This window comes from Meles meles, chromosome X (assembly GCF_922984935.1).
Source record: "Meles meles chromosome X, mMelMel3.1 paternal haplotype, whole genome shotgun sequence".
NCBI classification, from domain to species: Eukaryota; Metazoa; Chordata; class Mammalia; order Carnivora; family Mustelidae; genus Meles; species Meles meles.
In genome coordinates, this window is record NC_060087.1 from 11,896,807 (window position 1) to 11,914,707 (window position 17,901).

General features: G+C 52.2%; 1 protein-coding gene across 1 annotated transcript in view; it reads right to left on the bottom strand.

The window, feature by feature from the left end:
* Positions 1–17,901, bottom strand: part of PIR (pirin) — a 420,337-nt gene that overhangs the window by 315,482 nt on the left and 86,954 nt on the right. The window lies entirely within an intron of this gene.

Sequence of the window (17,901 nt, forward strand, 5' to 3'; positions counted from 1 at the left end):
TGTCCATGTTTTCAATGTACTTTTCACACCTTGTTTATCCTTTTCTAGATATAACCTAATTTGGCAGGAACTTTCTTACTATGCTCAGCCCACCCACTGGATTTGGAGAGGGAGAGATTTCTCTTTTCGACCTCGCTCTTTACTAGCTCTGAGGCACTGCACATCTTTTGTTGACATCTTTAAATTCCCATTCTCTTTTTTTCTTTTTTAAGGTTTTATTTATTTATTTGAGAGAGAGAGAGAGCGTTCAATGGTGGGGGAGGGTAGGACGAGGGAGAGGACTCCCCGCTGAACAAGGACCCCGATTCTGCACTCAATCCCAGGTACCTGGGATCAGGACCTGAGCCGAAGGCAGATGCTTAACCACTGAGCCACCCAGGCGCCCCTCGAAATGAAATCTTAAGGGCCATTCCAATATACGTACCTGGCCAAGCCTTGTGCTTTGGTTGGAGTGAAGAGGGGAAATTCTCTTGAGCGCCACCATGAACCTCAGTATCCCCTGAAGGGAGGTCCCTAGAAACCCAGAACCCTAAAAACCCAAATTTAAAAAGATCCCAGGAAAGAGAATGTGCCGCTAGGCATCTGTACGAATTCAGCTCTCCTTGGGCCTCCCTACCTGATCCTACACACGGTGATGTCTCCTTTCTTTATTTAAGACTTTATTTATTTATATGACAAAGACACAAAGCAAGTGAGGAAACACAAGCAGGGGAGCCGGAGAAGGAGAAGCAGGCTTCCCGCTGAGCGGAAAGCCCGAAGCGGGGCTCGATCCGAGGACCACAAGATCATGACCCGAGACAAAGGCGCATAATGGCTGAGCCACCCAGGCACCCCTCAGCCCCACTGAGTAACTCTTTTAACCATTTCCGTGTCCCCATACCAAACTCAATGGCCATTAGGTAGGTCATGACTTCTAGTAAGAACATGAGAGCCCAGCTCCCTTGCCCCGGGTGGGTCAGGATTACCTGAAGTTGGACTGAACCTTTCCGAGTCCCTGAGTCCCTGTCCTCTTCGGGAATTTGCCCGAGGGACACCTTTGCTGGCTCCCATCCCTCGTTCTTTTTGCTGTTCTGTAGGGGCGCTTCCTTTGCAATCACCCACACGGGAATTCCTAGCTCAAAGGATCTGCCTCTGGGAAACGCCACCTAAGGGACCACATGACCCGGCTCACCACCCAGCTGTCTGTAGCATGAACCATCAGCCAACCTGCCGGCAGTTCTCCCACACAGCTAATGAACACGGACCTGGAGCCACACCCTTTTCCTACCAGAAATGTGTCCCTGAACTTTAGACTCCATTGCCCTAATTTGAGTCAATAGGTAGGACCCTAATCCTAAATATTATAAAGGCTCAGTTGAAAAGAATGTACAGGGTTTGGAAGGTGTGGTTTCAATAAATGTTCAATTAAAAAAAAAAAAAACCTTCCAATGAGGTAGCAGTGTGCTTTCCTTCCTCAGCAGGGCATCAATGATTTAAATAAATCTTCAGGGAGTGGAGTTGGTTTGGGTGTTGGTCTCTCAGAGGTCTGCTTTTTGACCACATTTCTTATATGAGCTTCCTTTCTAGAAATTTCCCTAACTCTATGAGGTTTGCATTATGCAAGAAAAAAAAAAGAGGAAGTCTGGGTTCCTTGGTTTCCACCACTTCTGACACCTCTAAAGCAAGTCCACCCCTGGGATAAGAGCTGGAATCCACTGCACACCCGTGGACCCCGCTGCGACCAGCCTCGCATGACCATGCATGGCGGCTTTCCCTAACGAGGAGCCCCGCAGCTCACCTCTACTCCCAGGGCTTCTCCAGAAATGACAGCAACCATCAAATCATCCTGGCTGGGTTTGGGGATTTCTTTACTCTTCAGATCCTGGTATTGAGGCTCCACCTTCTTCCCTAAGCTTCGCAAATTAACCCACAGCTGGTGGCCCTGGGCCAGCTCGTCAGAACAAGGCATCTCAGGGTGCAGAATGCCGTGGCCCACAGTCATCCACTGCAAACAGCAGACCAACAAGAAGGTAGTGGAACCCAGCCTGTAACAAGTCTGCGGGTGGGGCAATGATGTCACGGGGACTAAGCCGGGCAGCACACGGGGCTGCTCTCATGGACCCTCCCCCGGCCTCGTGGGGAGCAACAAAAACAACAAAGACAATAGCTAAAGCAATTTCCAGAATCCTGAAAGATATGCACCTTTCCTCACTTGAACTCAAAGCATCACACCTGACTCTCACACAAATGGAAGAACCCTAAACCTCTCTTTGGTGTCCCTGAATCATAGACAGAGCTCCCAGAAGGGGAGCAATGTCGGGAGCTACACCTTAGGGAGGAAGCACAGGACTGGGCTTGGGGAGAAGCCAAGCAGCAATGCAGTTCCGACACTGAGCTCCAGCATGGGAATAACGTTCAGAGATGCCCCAAATCCAGGCGAGGTACCCGAGGTATCCCAGCTTCTCAATCGCCCCACAGGGGCTAGCCCATAACTGTGAGGCACGCTCCGGAGGGGGAGGCACAGTCGTGGGAGAGGGGTCTCCTGCAGGAGTGGGCGGACCTTAGCAGGAGTGGTGCCCAGAGTAGTTGGAGGGGGTAGAGCCAAGGATGGCAGGAGGCGGGGTCTAGGATTCATGACTTTGAGAGCCCGCGGTAGCCCATATGCGCAGCAGCTGGAGGCCAGGTGCATCCGACCATAAGATACACACGGATACGCCATAGCCCCCAGTCACTGTGCACAGGTGACTTGTCTCAGCTTGCTCTCTTCAGCTCATGGAGCCCTCACTACTTGGAGAAGCAGGAATTGCCCTTGCTGTTGGGCAGAGTCTTCAAGCATTTGTTTGTTTCTTTATAGGGAGCTACCAGGGGTCCAGGGGAGGCCCCAGACCCTAAACCCGGGATCCAGGCATGAAGGGACGGAACGTGGCAGCCAGCTTTCCCACCTGTACTAGTGTGGGTTCTGCCACAGGAATCCCGAGACTAGGAGTGAAGGCCAAGTATTGATCCGGCAAGTGCCGCAGAAAGCGCAAGCGAAGAAGGCAAAAGCCAGCTCAGAAAGGGAGAAAGCTGCAAGGGGGTTGGAACAAGCAGGTGCCATCTGTGGGCCCCCTGGGGCTGACGGATGGGGGGCAGTCTTCAGATGGGTGCACAGAGGAGAGGGGAAGCTAGGGGCTTTACCTCCAATTCCCATCCTTCTTTGACAAGACTTCATCTGGGGGCGTCCAGTGCCCCGCACATCCGGCTGCTGGGAGAGCCACTGGCAGAGCAGTGGTGCGGGAGATGGGAGCCAAGCAGTATGGGGATGGCTGCCACCTGGACACGCAGGTGGAGCAGAGGGCCAAGATGCAGGCCACCAACAGCATCTTCCTCATGGGCCTCAGGTGGAGAGAAACCCTTAAACAATTAGACAGATAATCAATTAGCATGTGATTGTCCTGGAAGCTGGGGTGTGTGAGGGGGCAGCACGGACTTCTGGGAGAGCACATGAAATGGCCTGCCTGTTGCAGGCAGCTGAAAGGAGGGCGGAACCTTCAGGCTGGGACCCAGACAGGGAGTCACAAGTGACCCGGGGAAGGGCGAGTGGAAGGGGTGTCCACACAGAGGGAACAGCAGGAGAAAAGGCTCAAAGACCAGAACGGGCAATATCTGTTCCCAAATCTGCAGGAGGGCCAGTACATAGCTTACAGCTTTCTGGCCCTAAATCTGAATAGATTTCCATCTTCTGTTTGAAAAGACTGTTGACATCTTCTAGTCCCGAGGTCTGCAAAGGACAGACCAGCGGCCAAATCCATCCGGCCACTTGATTCTGTCCATAAGTTTTACAGACCCACAGACATGCCCATTCAGTGACGGGCTGTATGCCGGCTTGTGCTTTGGAGGCTAGATGCAGTGTTGGCCACATCCGGGATCAAAGGATCCACGGAGACTAAAATACATGCTATCCACGTATGACAGGAAACATTCACTGATCTATGTCCTTCTCCAACAAAGCATAAAGATGTTAGCACCCTGTGCTCCCATCAGAGGGTAGCTGTTGGGGTCCTCAAGACTTGGCCTCCCTTTGGTTTTCCTATTTCGTTCACCATTTATCTGTCCATGTTTCAATCTGCTTTTCACACCTTGTTTATCCTTTTTTAGATATAAGCTAATTTGGCAGGAACTTTTTACTATGTTCAGCCAAACCACTGGATTTGGAGAGGGAGAGATTTCTCTTTTCGACCTTACTTTTTACTAGTTCTGAGGCTCTGCACAGCTTTTCTTGACATCTTTAAATCCCCATTCTCTTATTTAACTTTTAAGGTTTTATTTATTTATTTGAGAGAGAGAGAGAGAGCGTTCAGTAGGGGGCGGGGGAGGACCAGGGAGAAGACTCCTCGCTGAGCAAGGAGTCTGAATCTGCACTCAATCCCACGGCCATGGGATCAGGACCTGAGCAGAAGGCAGATGCTTAACCACTGAGCCATCCAAGTGCCCCTCTAAATGAAATCTTAAGGGACATTCCAATATCCGTACCTGGCCAAACCCTTGTGCTTTGGTTGAAGTGAAGAGGGGAAAATCTCTTGACAGCCAGCATGAACCTCAGTATCCCCTGAAGGGAGGTCCCTAGAACCCTGGAGCCCTAAAAATCCAGAATGAAAAAGAGCTGAAGAAAGAGAATGTGCCGCTAGGCATCTGTAGGAATTCAGCTCTCCTTAGGCCTCCCTGACAGATCCTACACAGGGTGAAGTCCTCTTTTGTTTTTTAAGACTTTATTTATCTATATGACATAGACAAGAGGAAATGAGGGAACACAAGCAGGGGTAGCCGGAGAAGGAGAAACAGGCTTCCCGCAGAGCGGAAAGCCCAATGGGGGGCTCAATCCCAGGACCTCGGGATCATGACCCAAGACAAGTTGCTTATGGACTGAGCACGCAGGCGCCCCCCACCCCCGGCCCCATCAAGTAACTCTTTTAAGTATTTCCGTGCCCCCAACCCAAACTCAATGGCCATTAGGTAGGTAATGACATCGAGTCAGAACATGAGAGCCCAGCTCCCTTGCCCCGGGTGGGTCAGGAATACCTGAAGGTGGACTGAACCTTTCCGAGTCCCTGAGTCTGAGTCCTCTTCGAGACTTTCCCCAAGGGACACCCTTGAAGGATCCCATCCCTCGTTCCTTTTGCTGTTCTGTAGGGGCGCTTCCTTTGCAATCACAAACACGGGAATTCCTGCTCAAAGGATCTGCCTCTGGGAAATGCCAGCCAGTAGACCACATGACCTGGCTCACCACCCAGCTGGCTGTTAGCACGAACCATTAGCCAACCTGCCAGCAGTTCTCACGTGCAGATAGTGAGCACGGGCCTGGAGCCACACTCATTTCCTACCACAAACGTGTCCGTGATCTTTTGACACCTTTGCCCTTATTTGAGTCAATAGGTAGGACCCTAATCCTAAATATTATAGAGTCTCAGTTGTGAAGAATGTACAGGGTGTGGCAGGTGTGGGTTCAATAAATGTTCAATTTAAAAAAAAAAACACAACCTATCTATGAGGTAGCAGTGTGCTCTCCTTCCTCAGCGGGGCATCAATGATTTCAATAAATCTTCAGGGAGTGGAGTTTGGGTGTCCGTCTCTCAAAGGCCTGCTTTTTGACCACACCTTTTTTATGAGATTGCTTTCTAGAAATTTCCCTAACGGTATGGGGTTTGCATGTTGCCAAAAGAAAAAAAAAAAGAGGAAGTCTGGGTTCCCTTGGTTTCCACCACTTCTGACACCTCTAAAGCAAGTCCACCCATGGGATACGAACTCGGATCCACCTGGGATCCACTTCAGACATGGGGAACCCGCTGAGGCAGCCTCACGTGACCGTACACTGCGGCTTTCCCAAACATGGAGCCGCGCGGCTCACCTCATCTCCCAGGGCTTCTCCAGAAATGACGGCAACCGTCGCACCATCCTGGCTGGCTTTGAGGATTTCTTTACTCTTCATCTCCTGGTACTGAGGCTTCACCATCTTCTCTGAGCTTCGCAAATTAACCCACAGCTGGAGGTCTTGGGCCGGCTCTTCAGAGCAAGGCATCTCGGGGTGCAGAATGCCACGGTCCACGGTCATCCACTGCAAACAGCAGACCAACAAGAAGGCAGTGGAACCCAGACTCTAACAAGTCTGAGTGTGGGGCAATGATGTCACTGAGACTAAGCCGGGCACCTCACAAATGCTGTTCTCAGGAACCCAAACCCCAGGCTCGTGGGGAGCAACAAAAGCAACAAAGACAATATCTGAAGCCATTTCCAGGATCCTGAAATCTGCGCACGCTTCCTCACTTGAACTCAAAGCATCACACCCGACTCTCACACAAATGGAAGAACCCTAATCCTCTTTTGGCGTCCCTGAATCGTAGACAGAGCTCCCAGACGGGGAGCATTCTCGGGAGCTACACCTTAGGGAGGAAGCCCATGACTGGGCTTGGGGAGAAGCCAAGCAGCAATGCAGTTCTGACACAGAGCTCCAGCGTGGGATGAAACTTCAGAGATGCCCCGTTCAAGCCTAGGTAGCCGAGGTAGCCGGGCCTTTGGATCCCCACAGGGGCAAGCCATTAACTGTTGGCCACGCCCCATGGGAGAGCTCAGTCCTGGGAGAGGTGGCTCTGGCAGGAGGGTCAGAGCCTAGCAGGAAGGGAGGAGCATAGGCTAGGGGGCAGAGCCTAGCATGGGCGGAGCCTAGCGGGAGGGGCGGGGCATAGTCGGAGGGGGCGGGGCATAGCAGGAGGGGCAGAGCCTAGCTGGAGTGCTCAGTGCCTAGAATGGCAGGAGGCGGAGTCTAGGACGGCGGGAGGCGGAATCTAGGATTGATGCCTCAGAGAGCCCGCGGTAGCCCCTTTGCGCAGCAGCTGGAGGCCAGGTGCATCCGTCCATAGATACACACGGATACACCATAGGCACCAGTCACTGTGCACAGGTGACTCGTCTCAGCTTGCTCCCTTCCGCTCATGGAGCCCTCACTACCTGGAGAAGCGGGAATTGCCCTTGCTGGTGTGCTGAGTCTTCAAGCATTTGTTTGTTTCTTTATAGGGAGCTACCAGGGGTCGGGGGCAGCCCCAGACCCGAAACCTGGGATCCAGGCATGAAGGGATGGAACGTGGCAGCCAGCTTTCCCACCTGTACTAGTGTGGGTTCTGCCACAGGAATCCCGAGACTAGGAGTGAAGGCCAAGTATTGATTGGCAAGTGCAGCAGAAAGCACAAGCGAAGAAGGCAAAAACCAGCTCAGAAAGGGAGAAAGCTGCAAGGGGGTGGGAACAAGCAGGTGCAATCTGTGGGCACCCCGGTGCTGTCGGGGGGACAATCTCCAGATGGGTGCACAGAGGGCAGGGGAAGCTAGGGGCTTTAGCAGCAACTCCCATCCCTCATTGAAAAGAGGTCCTCTGAGGGTGTCCAGTGCCCAGCACACCCGGCTGCTGGGAGAGCCACTGGAAGAGCAGCGGTGCGGGAAATGGGAGTCTTGTGCCCATGGGTATGGCTGCCTCCTGGACTCGCAGGTGGGGTAGAGGGCCAAGTTGTAGGCCACCAACAGCATCTTCTTCATGGCCCTCAGGCGGAGAGAAATCCTTAAACAATTAGACAGATAATCAATTGGCATGTGATTGTACGTGGAGCTGGGTGGGTGAGGGGACACCACGGGCTTCTGTGAGAGCACATGAAATGGCCTGCCTGTTCCAGGCAGCTGAAAGGAGGGCGGAACCTTCAGGCTGGGACCCAGACAGGGAGTAAGAAGTGACCAAGGGAAGGGCGAGAGGAAGGGGAGTCCATACAGAGGGAACAGCAGGAGAAAAGACTCCGAGACCAGAACGGGCAATATCTGTTCCTAGATCTGCAAGATGGCCAGTACATAGTGGAGAGTTTTCTGGCACTAAATCTGAATAGATTTCCATCTTCTATTTGACCAGACTGATGACACCTTCTAGTACACGGGTCGGCAAACGACAGCCCAGGGTCCAAATCCAGCTGGCCACATGACTCTGGGCATAAGTTTTACTGACCCACAGACATGCCCATTCAGTGACACGCTGTCTGTCGGCCTGTGTTGTGGAGGCTGGACCCAGTGGTGGCCACATCTGGGACCACAGGATCCACGAAGCCTAAAATACATGCTATCCTCGTATGACAGGAAACATTCACGGATCTATGTCCTGCTCCAACAAAACATGAAGATCTCAGCACCCCGCCCCATGCTCCCATCCGAGGGCAGCTGTTGGGTCCTCAAGGATTTGGCCTCCCTTTGGATTTCCTGTTTCCTTCACAGTTTATCTGTCCATGTTTTCAATGTACTTTTCACACCTTGTTTATCCTTTTCTAGATATAACCTAATTTGGCAGGAACTTTCTTACTATGCTCAGCCCACCCACTGGATTTGGAGAGGGAGAGATTTCTCTTTTCGACCTCGCTCTTTACTAGCTCTGAGGCACTGCACATCTTTTGTTGACATCTTTAAATTCCCATTCTCTTTTTTTCTTTTTTAAGGTTTTATTTATTTATTTGAGAGAGAGAGAGAGCGTTCAATGGTGGGGGAGGGTAGGACGAGGGAGAGGACTCCCCGCTGAACAAGGACCCCGATTCTGCACTCAATCCCAGGTACCTGGGATCAGGACCTGAGCCGAAGGCAGATGCTTAACCACTGAGCCACCCAGGCGCCCCTCGAAATGAAATCTTAAGGGCCATTCCAATATACGTACCTGGCCAAGCCTTGTGCTTTGGTTGGAGTGAAGAGGGGAAATTCTCTTGAGCGCCACCATGAACCTCAGTATCCCCTGAAGGGAGGTCCCTAGAAACCCAGAACCCTAAAAACCCAAATTTAAAAAGATCCCAGGAAAGAGAATGTGCCGCTAGGCATCTGTACGAATTCAGCTCTCCTTGGGCCTCCCTACCTGATCCTACACACGGTGATGTCTCCTTTCTTTATTTAAGACTTTATTTATTTATATGACAAAGACACAAAGCAAGTGAGGAAACACAAGCAGGGGAGCCGGAGAAGGAGAAGCAGGCTTCCCGCTGAGCGGAAAGCCCGAAGCGGGGCTCGATCCGAGGACCACAAGATCATGACCCGAGACAAAGGTGCATAATGGCTGAGCCACCCAGGCACCCCTCAGCCCCACTGAGTAACTCTTTTAACCATTTCCGTGTCCCCATACCAAACTCAATGGCCATTAGGTAGGTCATGACTTCTAGTAAGAACATGAGAGCCCAATTCCCTTGCCCCGGGTGGGTCAGGATTACCTGAAGTTGGACTGAACCTTTCCGAGTCCCTGAGTCCCTGTCCTCTTCGGGAATTTGCCCGAGGGACACCTTTGCTGGCTCCCATCCCTCGTTCTTTTTGCTGTTCTGTAGGGGCGCTTCCTTTGCAATCACCCACACGGGAATTCCTAGCTCAAAGGATCTGCCTCTGGGAAACGCCACCTAAGGGACCACATGACCCGGCTCACCACCCAGCTGTCTGTAGCATGAACCATCAGCCAACCTGCCGGCAGTTCTCCCACACAGCTAATGAACACGGACCTGGAGCCACACCCTTTTCCTACCAGAAATGTGTCCCTGAACTTTAGACTCCATTGCCCTAATTTGAGTCAATAGGTAGGACCCTAATCCTAAATATTATAAAGGCTCAGTTGAAAAGAATGTACAGGGTTTGGAAGGTGTGGTTTCAATAAATGTTCAATTAAAAAAAAAAAAACCTTCCAATGAGGTAGCAGTGTGCTTTCCTTCCTCAGCAGGGCATCAATGATTTAAATAAATCTTCAGGGAGTGGAGTTGGTTTGGGTGTTGGTCTCTCAGAGGTCTGCTTTTTGACCACATTTCTTATATGAGCTTCCTTTCTAGAAATTTCCCTAACTCTATGAGGTTTGCATTATGCAAGAAAAAAAAAAGAGGAAGTCTGGGTTCCTTGGTTTCCACCACTTCTGACACCTCTAAAGCAAGTCCACCCCTGGGATAAGAGCTGGAATCCACTGCACACCCGTGGACCCCGCTGCGACCAGCCTCGCATGACCATGCATGGCGGCTTTCCCTAACGAGGAGCCCCGCAGCTCACCTCTACTCCCAGGGCTTCTCCAGAAATGACAGCAACCATCAAATCATCCTGGCTGGGTTTGGGGATTTCTTTACTCTTCAGATCCTGGTATTGAGGCTCCACCTTCTTCCCTAAGCTTCGCAAATTAACCCACAGCTGGTGGCCCTGGGCCAGCTCGTCAGAGCAAGGCATCTCAGGGTGCAGAATGCCGTGGCCCACAGTCATCCACTGCAAACAGCAGACCAACAAGAAGGTAGTGGAACCCAGCCTGTAACAAGTCTGCGGGTGGGGCAATGATGTCACGGGGACTAAGCCGGGCAGCACACGGGGCTGCTCTCATGGACCCTCCCCCGGCCTCGTGGGGAGCAACAAAAACAACAAAGACAATAGCTAAAGCAATTTCCAGAATCCTGAAAGATATGCACCTTTCCTCACTTGAACTCAAAGCATCACACCTGACTCTCACACAAATGGAAGAACCCTAAACCTCTCTTTGGTGTCCCTGAATCATAGACAGAGCTCCCAGAAGGGGAGCAATGTCGGGAGCTACACCTTAGGGAGGAAGCACAGGACTGGGCTTGGGGAGAAGCCAAGCAGCAATGCAGTTCCGACACTGAGCTCCAGCATGGGAATAACGTTCAGAGATGCCCCAAATCCAGGCGAGGTACCCGAGGTATCCCAGCTTCTCAATCGCCCCACAGGGGCTAGCCCATAACTGTGAGGCACGCTCCGGAGGGGGAGGCACAGTCGTGGGAGAGGGGTCTCCTGCAGGAGTGGGCGGACCTTAGCAGGAGTGGTGCCCAGAGTAGTTGGAGGGGGTAGAGCCAAGGATGGCAGGAGGCGGGGTCTAGGATTCATGACTTTGAGAGCCCGCGGTAGCCCATATGCGCAGCAGCTGGAGGCCAGGTGCATCCGACCATAAGATACACACGGATACGCCATAGCCCCCAGTCACTGTGCACAGGTGACTTGTCTCAGCTTGCTCTCTTCAGCTCATGGAGCCCTCACTACTTGGAGAAGCAGGAATTGCCCTTGCTGTTGGGCAGAGTCTTCAAGCATTTGTTTGTTTCTTTATAGGGAGCTACCAGGGGTCCAGGGGAGGCCCCAGACCCTAAACCCGGGATCCAGGCATGAAGGGACGGAACGTGGCAGCCAGCTTTCCCACCTGTACTAGTGTGGGTTCTGCCACAGGAATCCCGAGACTAGGAGTGAAGGCCAAGTATTGATCCGGCAAGTGCCGCAGAAAGCGCAAGCGAAGAAGGCAAAAGCCAGCTCAGAAAGGGAGAAAGCTGCAAGGGGGTTGGAACAAGCAGGTGCCATCTGTGGGCCCCCTGGGGCTGACGGATGGGGGGCAGTCTTCAGATGGGTGCACAGAGGAGAGGGGAAGCTAGGGGCTTTACCTCCAATTCCCATCCTTCTTTGACAAGACTTCATCTGGGGGCGTCCAGTGCCCCGCACATCCGGCTGCTGGGAGAGCCACTGGCAGAGCAGTGGTGAGGGAGATGGGAGCCAAGCAGTATGGGGATGGCTGCCACCTGGACACGCAGGTGGAGCAGAGGGCCAAGATGCAGGCCACCAACAGCATCTTCCTCATGGGCCTCAGGTGGAGAGAAACCCTTAAACAATTAGACAGATAATCAATTAGCATGTGATTGTCCTGGAAGCTGGGGTGTGTGAGGGGGCAGCACGGACTTCTGGGAGAGCACATGAAATGGCCTGCCTGTTGCAGGCAGCTGAAAGGAGGGCGGAACCTTCAGGCTGGGACCCAGACAGGGAGTCACAAGTGACCCGGGGAAGGGCGAGTGGAAGGGGTGTCCACACAGAGGGAACAGCAGGAGAAAAGGCTCAAAGACCAGAACGGGCAATATCTGTTCCCAAATCTGCAGGAGGGCCAGTACATAGCTTACAGCTTTCTGGCCCTAAATCTGAATAGATTTCCATCTTCTGTTTGAAAAGACTGTTGACATCTTCTAGTCCCGAGGTCTGCAAAGGACAGACCAGCGGCCAAATCCATCCGGCCACTTGATTCTGTCCATAAGTTTTACAGACCCACAGACATGCCCATTCAGTGACGGGCTGTATGCCGGCTTGTGCTTTGGAGGCTAGATGCAGTGTTGGCCACATCCGGGATCAAAGGATCCACGGAGACTAAAATACATGCTATCCACGTATGACAGGAAACATTCACTGATCTATGTCCTTCTCCAACAAAGCATAAAGATGTTAGCACCCTGTGCTCCCATCAGAGGGTAGCTGTTGGGGTCCTCAAGACTTGGCCTCCCTTTGGTTTTCCTATTTCGTTCACCGTTTATCTGTCCATGTTTCAATCTGCTTTTCACACCTTGTTTATCCTTTTTTAGATATAAGCTAATTTGGCAGGAACTTTTTACTATGTTCAGCCAAACCACTGGATTTGGAGAGGGAGAGATTTCTCTTTTCGACCTTACTTTTTACTAGTTCTGAGGCTCTGCACAGCTTTTCTTGACATCTTTAAATCCCCATTCTCTTATTTAACTTTTAAGGTTTTATTTATTTATTTGAGAGAGAGAGAGAGAGCGTTCAGTAGGGGGCGGGGGAGGACCAGGGAGAAGACTCCTCGCTGAGCAAGGAGTCTGAATCTGCACTCAATCCCACGGCCATGGGATCAGGACCTGAGCAGAAGGCAGATGCTTAACCACTGAGCCATCCAAGTGCCCCTCTAAATGAAATCTTAAGGGACATTCCAATATCCGTACCTGGCCAAACCCTTGTGCTTTGGTTGAAGTGAAGAGGGGAAAATCTCTTGACAGCCAGCATGAACCTCAGTATCCCCTGAAGGGAGGTCCCTAGAACCCTGGAGCCCTAAAAATCCAGAATGAAAAAGAGCTGAAGAAAGAGAATGTGCCGCTAGGCATCTGTAGGAATTCAGCTCTCCTTAGGCCTCCCTGACAGATCCTACACAGGGTGAAGTCCTCTTTTGTTTTTTAAGACTTTATTTATTTATATGACATAGACAAGAGGAAATGAGGGAACACAAGCAGGGGTAGCCGGAGAAGGAGAAACAGGCTTCCCGCAGAGCGGAAAGCCCAATGGGGGGCTCAATCCCAGGACCTCGGGATCATGACCCAAGACAAGTTGCTTATGGACTGAGCACGCAGGCGCCCCCCACCCCCGGCCCCATCAAGTAACTCTTTTAAGTATTTCCGTGCCCCCAACCCAAACTCAATGGCCATTAGGTAGGTAATGACATCGAGTCAGAACATGAGAGCCCAGCTCCCTTGCCCCGGGTGGGTCAGGAATACCTGAAGGTGGACTGAACCTTTCCGAGTCCCTGAGTCCGAGTCCTCTTCGAGACTTTCCCCAAGGGACACCCTTGAAGGATCCCATCCCTCGTTCCTTTTGCTGTTCTGTAGGGGCGCTTCCTTTGCAATCACAAACACGGGAATTCCCGCTCAAAGGATCTGCCTCTGGGAAATGCCAGCCAGTAGACCACATGACCCGGCTCACCACCCAGCTGGCTGTTAGCACGAACCATTAGCCAACCTGCCAGCAGTTCTCACGTGCAGATAGTGAGCACGGGCCTGGAGCCACACTCATTTCCTACCACAAACGTGTCCGTGATCTTTTGACACCTTTGCCCTTATTTGAGTCAATAGGTAGGACCCTAATCCTAAATATTATAGAGTCTCAGTTGTGAAGAATGTACAGGGTGTGGCAGGTGTGGGTTCAATAAATGTTCAATTTAAAAAAAAAAACACAACCTATCTATGAGGTAGCAGTGTGCTCTCCTTCCTCAGCGGGGCATCAATGATTTCAATAAATCTTCAGGGAGTGGAGTTTGGGTGTCCGTCTCTCAAAGGCCTGCTTTTTGACCACACCTTTTTTATGAGATTGCTTTCTAGAAATTTCCCTAACGGTATGGGGTTTGCATGTTGCCAAAAGAAAAAAAAAAAGAGGAAGTCTGGGTTCCCTTGGTTTCCACCACTTCTGACACCTCTAAAGCAAGTCCACCCATGGGATACGAACTCGGATCCACCTGGGATCCACTTCAGACACGGGGAACCCGCTGAGGCAGCCTCACGTGATCGTACACTGCGGCTTTCCCAAACATGGAGCCGCGCGGCTCACCTCATCTCCCAGGGCTTCTCCAGAAATGACGGCAACCGTCGCACCATCCTGGCTGGCTTTGAGGATTTCTTTACTCTTCAGCTCCTGGTACTGAGGCTTCACCATCTTCTCTGAGCTTCGCAAATTAACCCACAGCTGGAGGTCTTGGGCCAGCTCTTCGGAGCAAAGCATCTCGGGGTGCAGAATGCCACGGTCCACGGTCATCCACTGCAAACAGGAGACCAACAAGAAGGCAGTGGAACCCAGCCTCTAACAAGTCTGAGTGTGGGGCAATAATGTCACTGAGACTAAGCCGGGCACCTCACAATTGCTGTTCTCAGGGACCCAAACCCCAGCCTCGGGGGAAGCAACTAAAGCAACAAAGACAATATCTGAAGCCATTTCCAGGATCCTGAAAGCTGTGCACACTTCCTCGCTTGAACTCAAAGCATCACACCCGACTCTCACACAAATGGAAGAACCCTAATCCTCTTTTGGCGTCCCTGAATCATAGACAGAGCTCCCAGACGGGGAGCATTCTCAGGAGCTACACCTTAGGGAGGAAGCCCATGACTGGGCTTGGGGAGAAGCCAAGCAGCAATGCAGTTCTGACACAGAGCTCCAGCGTGGGATGAACCTTCATGGATGCCCCAAATCCAGCCTAGGTAGCCGAGGTAGCCGGGCCTTTGGATCCCCACAGGGGCAAGCCATTAACTGTTGGCCACGCCCCATGGGGGAGCTCAGTCCTGGGAGAGGTGGCTCTGGCAGGAGGGTCAGAGCCTAGCAGGAAGGGAGGAGCATAGGCTAGGGGGCAGAGCCTAGCATGGGCGGAGCCTAGCGGGAGGGGCGGGGCATAGTCGGAGGGGGCGGAGCATTGCAGGAGGGGGAGAGCCTAGCTGGAGTGCTCAGTGCCTAGGATGGCAGGAGGCGGAGTCTAGGACGGCTGGAGGCGGAGTCTCGGATTGATGCCTCTGAGAGCCCGTGGTAGAACCTTTGCACAGCAGCTGGAGGCCAGGTGCATCCGTCCATAGATACACACGGATACACCATAGCCCCCCGTCACTGTGCACAGGTGACTCGTCTCAGCTTGCTCTCTTCAGCTCATGGAGCCCTCACTACCTGGAGAAGCGGGAATTGCCCTTGCCGGTGTGCTGAGTCTTCAAGCATTTCTTTGTTTCTTTATAGGGAGCTAACAGGGGTCCAGGGGAGGCCCCAGACCCTAAACCCGGGATCCAGACATAAAGGGACGGAACGTGGCAGCCAGCATTCCCACCTGTACTAGTGTGGGTTCTGCCACAGGAATCCCGAGACTGGGAGTGAAGGCCAAGTATTGATCCGGCAAGTGCCGCAGAAAGCGCAAGCGAAGAAGGCAAAGCCAGCTCAGAAAGGGAGAAAGCTGCAAGGGGGTTGGAACAAGCAGGTGCCATCTGTGGGCCCCCTGGTGCTGACGGATGGGGGGCAGTCTTCAGATGGGTGCACAGAGGAGAGGGGAAGCTAGGGGCTTTACCTCCAATTCTCATCCTTCTTTGACAAGACTTCATCTGGGGGCGTCCAGTGCCCCGCACATCCGGCTGCTGGGAGAGCCACTGGCAGAGGAGTGGTGCGGGAGATGGGAGCCAAGCAGTATGGGGACGGCGGCCACCTGGACTCACAGGTGGAGCAGAGGGCCAAGATGCAGGCCACCAACAGCATCTTCCTCATGGGCCTCAGGCAGAGAGAAATCCTTAAACAATTAGACAGATAATCAATTAGCATGTGATTGTCCTGGAAGCTGGGGTGTGTGAGGGGGCAGCACGGACTTCTGGGAGAGCACATGAAATGGCCTGCCTGTTGCAGGCAGCTGAAAGGAGGGCGGAACCTTCAGGCTGGGACCCAGACAGGGAGTAAGAAGTGACCCGGGGAAGGAGGAGAGGAAGGGGTGTCCACACAGAGGGAACAGCAGGAGAAAAGACTCTGAGACCAGAACGGGCAATATCTGTTTCCAGATCTGCAGGAGGGCCAGTGCATAGCTTACAGCCTTCTGCCACTAAATCTGAATAGATTTCCATCTTCTATATGAAAAGACTGATGACATCTTCTAGTCCCGAGGTCTGCAAACGACAGACCAGCGGCCAAATCCAGCCGGCCGCTTGATTCTGTACATAAGTTTGCCGACCCACATACATGCCCATTCAGTGACAGGCTGTATGTTGGCTTGTGCAGTGGAGGCAGGATGCAGTGTTGGCCACATCCGGGACCAAAAGATCCACGGAGACTAAAATACATGCTATCCACGTATGACAGGATTCATTCACTGATCTATGTCCTTCTCCAACAAAGCATAAAGATGTTAGCACCCTGTGCTCCCATCAGAGGGTAGCTGTTGGGGTCTTCAAGACTTGGCCTCCCTTTGGTTTTCCTGTTTCGTTCACCGTGTATCTGTCCATGTTTCAATCTGCTTTTCACACCTTGTTTATCCTTGTTTAGATACAAGCTAATTTGGCAGGAACTTTTTACTATGTTCAGCCAAACCACTGGATTTGGAGGGGGAGAGATTTCTCTTTTCGACCTTGCTTTTTACTAGTTCTGAGGCCCTGCACAGCTTTTCTTGACATCTTTAAATCCCCATTCTCTTATTTAACTTTTACGGTTTTATTTATTTATTTGAGAGAGAGAGAGAGAGAGAGAGCGTTTAGTAGGGGGCGGGGGAGAACCAGGGAGAAGACTCCTCGCTGAGCAAGGAGTCTGAATCTGCACTCAATCCCACGGCCATGGGATCAGGACCTGAGCAGAAGGCAGATGCTTAACCACTGAGCCACCCAGGCGCCCCTCTAAATGAAATCTTAAGGGACATTCCAATATCCGTGCCCGGCCAAAGCTTTGTGCTTTGGTTGAAGTGAAGAGGGGAAAATCTCTTGACAGCCAGCATGAACCTCAGTATCCCCTGAAGGGAGGTCTCTAGAACCCTGGAGCCCTAAAAATCCAGAATGAAAAAGAGTCGAAGAAAGAGAATGTGCCGCTAGGCATCTGTACGAATTCAGCTCTCCTTAGGCCTCCCTGACAGATCCTACACAGGGTGAAGTCCTCTTTTGTTTTTTAAGACTTTATTTATTTATATGACATAGACAAGAGGAAATGAGGGAACACAAGCAGGGGTAGCCGGAGAAGGAGAAACAGGCTTCCCGCAGAGCGGAAAGCCCAATGGGGGGCTCGATCTCAGGACCGTGGGATCATGACCCGAGACAAAGTTGCTTATGGACTGAGCCACGCAGGCGCCCCGCACCCCCGGCCCCATCGAATAACTCTTTTAAGTATTTCCGTGCCCCCAGCCCAAACTCAATGGCCATTAGGTAGCTAATGACTTCGAGTCAGAACATGAGAGCCCAGCTCCCTTGCCCCGGGTGGGTCAGGATTACCTGAAGGCGGACTGAACCTTTCCGAGTCCCTGAGACCCTTTCCTCTTCGGGACTTCGCCCGAGGGACACCCTTGATGGCTCCCATCCCTCGTTCCCTTTGCTGTTCTGTAGGGGCGCTTCCTTTACAATCACAAACACGGGAATTCCCAGCTCAAAGGGTCTGCCTCTGGGAAACGCCACCCAGGAGACCACACAACCCGGCTCACCACCCAGCTGGCTGTTAGCACGAACCATTTGCCAACCTGCCGGCAGTTCTCACGTACAGCTAATGAACACGGGACTGGAGCCACACTCGTTTCCTACCACAAACGTGTCCGTGATCTTTTGACACCTTTGCCCTTATTTGAGTCAATAGGTAGGACCCTAATCCTAAATATTATAGAGTCTCAGTTGTGAAGAATGT